The following is a 6,710-nucleotide window of genomic DNA, read 5'->3' as shown; positions in this document are numbered from 1 at the left end:
CGTTCTGCCCTGGCCAGGGGCTGAAGGGCAGATTAAGCCGTTACTCAGCAAGTCCACCACCTACTAAGCAGCTCTGTACCAAGCTGGAGCTGGAAAAGCAGCTGAACCCGGCACCAGCAAGGAGACGAAACAGGCCCTAAGACTAGCTGGGGAATGGCAAGGCTGGCCTAGGAGCAGGGGAAGGCTTTCCTGGGCTCCATGGAGAGCCCATGCTCACCTCCAAGAGAATGGCCCACTGAGGTTGTCAGGAGCCTAGAAGATAGAGGAATGTCCTGATAGCTAGAAACTCCACCCATCTTGGTTCCATCTGCTTGCTCCCTTTCCTCACTGTATTAGCCATTTCTCAGGGTACTTGTGGCCAGAACAAGAGCTGTGAGGCCTCTTGAGTCCTGGCTTGGGAGAAAACAGTGGTCTGCTTGGAATCTAAAGCTTCCGGGTACAAAATGGCCCCACTGCCCCTTCCAGAGAGGTCCTGCAGTGACAGGTTGACCCTGTTGGTGAAGCCATAGTGAAAAGAGGGTCCCAGGGTGCCTGGGTGGCTCAGTCAGTTTAGCATCTGACTCTTGATTTTGGCTCAGGTCATCATCTCACAGTTGCGAGACTGAGCCCTGTGCTGGGCTCTGTGCTGATAGTACAGAGCCTGCTTGGGATTCTCCCCCCAACTCCATGCCCCTCCCCCACATGCATATGTGCATTCCCTCTCTAAATAAGTAAACAAACATTAAAAAAGAAGTAGAAAAGAGGGTTCCTGTCTGGCCAAGACTTCACTGAGTCTAGAAACAGGACAAGACTGATTATCTTCCAGGATCCAGGAAAGAAAAATGAGGTCAGCTGGCCCAGACCACACCCAGATCTTGAGTTCAGCAGAAATGGCCGGCCCCGGATCCATAACCAGCAACATCTGACAAGGAGAGCTGCAATGCTTGCCAATCTCAGGCCTGGAGGGCTGCTTTGACTCCTCCCTGGGCAGCGTACCCAGCCCAGAGCTGCCCACAGTAAGGGTAGAAATAGCAACAGTGCCCTTCACTCCCACAGGTACCCCCCAGGGGAACAGAGCAGCCACAGCTGTTCATTGCTGGAGGGTGAACAGTGGGTTCATTTAACCTCCGGGGCGCTGCAGGTCAACACACCAACTTCCCCAAGCTGATGGCACCCAAAGGCAAAAGCTGGGCTAGAACTAGTTAGGATGAGAGTGACACAGATAGCAGGGTCAGAGGGCAGGACCCATATGACAGGCTGGAGGGGAGGGGAGCCACCAGGGTGCCAACCTCCAGAGGAGGCGTCCAGGAGCTTTAAGGGAACTCTCATCTAGAAGACTTTCAAGGCCTTCCTTTTTTCACCCCCAAGCATATCCTAACAACAGCTGGTACCTGACAAGGTGCTCACCATCTGCCTCGGGTGCTGCCTTCTGTACATCAGCCCATTCAATCCAAACAGCATTGTGCAATAGGTACCGTTATCAATTCTAAGAGCCAGACAGTAAAGCTATTTAGCAAGGGCCACACAGCAAGGTAGTGTGGAGTCCGAATTTGAACCAAGGCAGATTGGCTCCAGAGCTGTGTCATACAACCCACAGCACCTGGAAGCCCAAGGAATAGGCCCTGCCTAGGAATGGGCTGCTCAATGGACTCTCTATGCTGCACCTTTTCAATGGCCTAGGCCACCTGCAGGAGGCTAGGCCAGAGGCAGGCAAACAGGGTTCCCAAAAGTACAAAGTCCTAGTGGCATGAGGCACGGGAGTGAGGGTAGGCAAGAGTGCTAAGTATCTACTGGGGGCCAGGTATTAGGCCTTACCCTTTTTTTTTTAAATGTTTTATTTATTTCTAGGAGAGAGAGAGAGAGAGAGAGAGAGACAGCGCAAGCAGGGGAGGGTCAGAGAGAGAGGGAGTCACAGACTGAAACAGGCTCCAGGCTCTGAGCTGGCAGTCAGCACAGAGCCCGACGCGGGGCTCGAACCCACGAACCGCGAGATCATGACCTAAGCGAAAGTCGGACGCTTAACCGACTAAGCCACCCAGGCGCCCCGGGCCTTACCCTTATTATTTAATCCCTAGAGGAAATAAAGCCTCTGAGGTAGAGATTCTCAGAAAGACCAAGTGACTAACTCAGAATCAATCACAGTCTAGTAAGCAGTGAGGCCTTAATTCAAACCCAGAAAGAGTCCAAAGCCCTCTCTTCCCACACCTCAGTCCTCCTCCTACCAAAGGCAACTCTGCTGGGAACAAGGGAGTGTTCCTTTCCAGAGCTGCCCCACACAGTTAAACCGCTTATAGAGCAAAAGCTTGGACTCCATCTAGCAGAAAGTCATCGCAGGTAACGGAGGTAGAGAATGGCCTGGGCCTTTGGGAAATATCAGCTAGCCCACATTCCTACTGCCCTTGTCAAGAGTCAACGCTGGGAAATCCTACTGCCTCATTCCTTCTTAGGTTCCATGTGGTCTCAGTGCCTCCAGGGAGTGTAGGGGGTGGGGAAAGTGCAGCACAGGCCTAAATCAACACTCTTACTAGCCTTAGCCCCTGCAGAGCTGGTGGTCCCAAGATGGCTCTCAGTGGACTTGGAGAAAAAAGGAGCTTCAATACAGTCTAGTTTACTAAAGGCAAAACCCAAGCACCACCAGTTCCCCCTATATGCCCCATGCCTGGGGCAAGCACCCTTTCCTAAGCCTCAGCCAGGTAAACTGAACCAGCTACCATGCCCCATTTGCCTCAGCCAGCCTCCCTACAAGGGCAGGCAGACAGGTTGCTTAAGGCCCAAACAGCAGTGGAGGTGGCAGCAGCAGAGGGTGGGGCAAGAGGTGGAGGGCCAGGTTGGCACACAGGACAGATCCACGGGCACAGTGACAGCAGCTGAGCTAGTAGAGCCTATCCACAGGCCAGAGCTGGCCAGGATCAAGTGAGCCACCAGGGGTTTTCTTCCCAGCTCCTTCCCTCCCACCAAGACCCAAGGCTCCCAGAGGGACCAGGCCAAGGTGGGGGAGGCTAAGGTCATTGTCCAGACCTCCACACTGTACCTCAGAAGCAGGGCTGAGAGCAAAGCAGTTTTGACCATTCTATAGCTTTACAAGGGCAGAACTGGATGTGTGTGTGTGTTCACATGCTTGTGCACTGAGGGGAGGGAGCAGGCACAGATCAAAGATTGACTCTGGAATGAACCCTCTTCCCTTAGTGCTTGAAAGAGAATACGGCTGCACTCCAAGAATGTTGGGCCCTGGAGAGGAAAGGAACACCTATGAGTCACTGCCAGGGTCTGTCCACTTCCTGTCACATGCTCCATCATTCCTCGTTCTACCTCTCCAAAGGCCCTCAGGGATAGAGAATGGAATCCTTTCTCTTGCCCCACAAGAACTACTTCCCCAGACCCTGCAACTTCCTCCCATAGAGAACTCCAGGATCTGGAGTTGACTGACATACACATGCTGACAAATCTAGGACACAGAGCTGATGAGATATATATGCTCAAAAAGCATCTGACATGAAAGAGTCCACAGCAATTGCCATGACTCTGCCTCAATGGTACCCTTTCCTGTGTCACTCCTGGGCCTACAGCCAGACCAAGTGAGACCCCACCAGGCCTTTCTCAGAAACCAGCCTCCTCCTGTCCAGCTGAGGCCAGGAGCTGAGGCCTACAAGGGGAGTGGCTAGAGAGCTGTCAGTCCACACCTTATGGAGGAGGGCAGCAATGATAGCAGGTGGCCACCTCTCACCAGGTCACTCCCTGCCCCATTCATAGAGCCTGGAATAGTCTCATTCCTCCCCACATTCACACAGAAGCAGGTTCAGGCTCCCATTGTGCTCAGCCTGGAGAGGGAGAGGGTGTGGGGATGGGCCACACAACAGTGCAACCTACATCCTGTCCCTTCCTTCTGTGAACCACAAGTACACAGAGCCCCATACTGGACACTGCTCAGAGAGGCAGCCGAGGGAGAAGGCTTGGGTTCTTAGCTTTCCCCAGAACTGGATGGGGTTTCTCCCCCAGGCTCCCCTGATACACCCACACTGAGAGGTCCTGAGAGCTAGGCCCCTTAGCCCTTAAGGTGCCCCGCTGCCCAGAAGCATGGCATAGATCAAGTGCTCAAATACCATATGAGTGAACTGTGTGAGATAAATACAACTCTGGCTATATGATCCTCAGTCTCTTCCTCTATAATATAAGCAGTGTGGACCCTGAAGCCTCAGGTACTTAGAGACCAGATAATCTATGATAGTCATGAGCACTTGGAAGTCTGGGGGTCCATGGTTCCCTGAAGCTTCTGTGACAATCTCTTCTAGGAGGAGAATATACTGCCCAGCTCCCAGAGTAGGTGGAGACTAAGCATCCCTGAGCCACCCCAGGTGTCAGAGTATGACCCATCTATGAATGAGGACACAGGTATCTTCTAGAGTGACCCAGGACTGAGAGGGACAGGATCAGAGGGGCCACTTGACCTATACATTTGTCCTCTGAGCCATCCAGATGTCCATAGCCAGGCCAAGGGTCTAGGGCTAGGTCATAAGAGCTCAGCATAATGTCTCAGTTCACCTAATTAATATGAATGTTTTGTCCACCCTTTTTGTTGTTGTTAAACAGCTATTGAGGGCCAGGTGGTAGGATGAATGTCTCACCTGTGTCAATTTAATTCTTGCCAGACAGTCTGTGAAGCAGATATCTTAATATAGCTATATAGATGAAGAAACAGAGGCCCATAGAGATTATGTGATTTGATCAAGATTAGACAGCATGACAGTGATGAGTCAGAATGAGAACCCAGGGCTGCCAGCCTTGAGGCTATACTCTCAGGCCATGGCCCCCCAAGACTGGCACCCAACTAAGGCTGTACCCAGCCAATCCTGGACACCCAGAACACCCCACCTCAAGGACAATTGTATGGAGGGCTGCCTGGAGGCAGTGGCTGGGCTAGGTCCGTGGAATAGCCTCCAGCACTGACCTCAAGGTATACTGCTGCCTTGGCTCTTTCCCATCCTGGAATTTTCATTTCCAACCCAAGAAGGAATGTGCTGCTTTAAGAACAAGACATGCTGATGAGGAAAGAGGCAACTGCAAGGATTCTCCTCCTTCCCGCCACTGAGGCCTTGCAGAGTCTCTAACAGGACCAGGTGAGGAAAGAGGGGCAGAGATCAGGGGAGGGCATATAAGAGGGGCAGGGACTTACATAACACAGCTCTGCAGGGGTGGGGGTCAGGTATCTGGTCCGGGAGCTTTCCGAAGCCTAGCACCTGCCCCATGCCACTTAGGTTCCAGTGCTCTAGACTCCCACTTAGTGCCATCTCCCAAACATGTGACCTCAAATCCTCATCGTCTACTCATCCCTCAACCAGGCCATGTCACCTCTCACCTGGGCCCAGCCCAATCTCCTCAATGGCCTCCAGGTCTCATCTCCTCCCCTCCTCCACCTACCATCCAGTTAATTTCCTAAGTCACAGGGGGCAAACTGTGCCGCGCCTTGCCTCCCCACCTGCTGTTCCTCCCACTGCCTGGCCCAGTGAACCCTTCTACCACTTTCTTCATCCACCACATGTCCACTGGTCACACTTCCCCTGTCATCTCATGTCTGTAAGCCTTTACTGCTGTACTTCCCTCAGTCAGGAGGCCCTTCATGGCAGAGCAAAGTTCTACTCACAGGAGAAATCCCAGCTAAAGTCTGTCTCCTCTCTGAGCCTCTCGGGCAGACCTGAGGTACCCTCCCCAAACCCACAGCTCAAAGCTCTGCGGGTATCAAGTATAGTGCCTATTAGAGATTCATTTGTATGGGGCGGACTTGCCAACCACATGAAACTTTTTGAGGGAAGGGCCAGGTCTGTTCATCTCCGGAGCAGAGGTGTCACGCAGAACCTGGCACAGACAGTCAGCACACCCTCATTTCGACTAAGTACCCCAGTGAGGCTTGGTCAGAAGGCAGTGGATAGGCTATAGGCTTCGCCTACTTGAGCTCTTCAGGCAAGGAAACCAGAACTGGAGATTCCTAATGGCCTTTTTGCCAAGGCTCCAGGCTGAAGCCTGAAGAACTCTTGGCAGAGCTGCCAGCCCATGCAGCTGTGCGCAGTACCGCCCCATGGCATGGCAGGAGGCCACATTGGTGAGCCCTGACTCACCATGGGCTGTAAGTACAGCCAGATGCCCACGGGGTGCCAGTGATGCTGGGCTTGTCTCTGAGCTCAGCATCCTAGACATTCTGGGCAGCTCACCTGGTTCCAGCTGCCCCAGCCCCCCAGGCCCTCCTGCAACCAGCCAGCTTGACATCCAAAGAGATGCCATTATAACTGAGGCAGGAGTCACCAAAACGGGTGAAGAGGTAGGATTCTAAGCGCCATGCCCAGGGCCTGCCCTCTCAAGCCCACAAGGAGCCACAGCAGGAAAACTAACAGAGGAAAGGCACAGAAATAACAAGATAGGACCCCAAAGAGAGGCAGAATCTGAACAGCCTGGCCTTAGAGCACTGGCTTCAAATGGGGATAGAAGAGGGAGGGACAGCAAGAGGAGGCAGGGGATGAAAGCCCTGGCAGAAACTAGGGACACACAATGGTGTGGGCCCCTGCAGTCAGAAGTCCATGGGTAGTTATGAACTGAGAACTAGACCTGGGCAAGTAGAAAGGAACATATGGAAGTCTGGCACAGGAGTCCAAGCTAAATCTGAAAGGAGCTTCAAGTTTAGAGAGGAGGTTGTCTGTAGGACCAGATCACAGATTTTCCCACCCCTTCCTCAGAAACTCCAG

General features: G+C 52.9%; 1 protein-coding gene across 3 annotated transcripts in view; it reads right to left on the bottom strand.

Moving 5' to 3' along the window:
- Nucleotides 1-6,710, bottom strand: part of TEX264 (testis expressed 264, ER-phagy receptor) — a 31,464-nt gene that overhangs the window by 20,670 nt on the left and 4,084 nt on the right. The gene's annotated exons all lie outside the window — the stretch shown is intronic.

The sequence above is a fragment of the Crocuta crocuta genome, unplaced genomic scaffold, assembly GCF_008692635.1.
Source record: "Crocuta crocuta isolate KB4526 unplaced genomic scaffold, BGI_CrCroc_1.0 scaffold1079, whole genome shotgun sequence".
NCBI classification, from domain to species: domain Eukaryota; kingdom Metazoa; phylum Chordata; class Mammalia; order Carnivora; family Hyaenidae; genus Crocuta; species Crocuta crocuta.
This window is presented reverse-complemented; position numbering and strand designations above follow the sequence as displayed.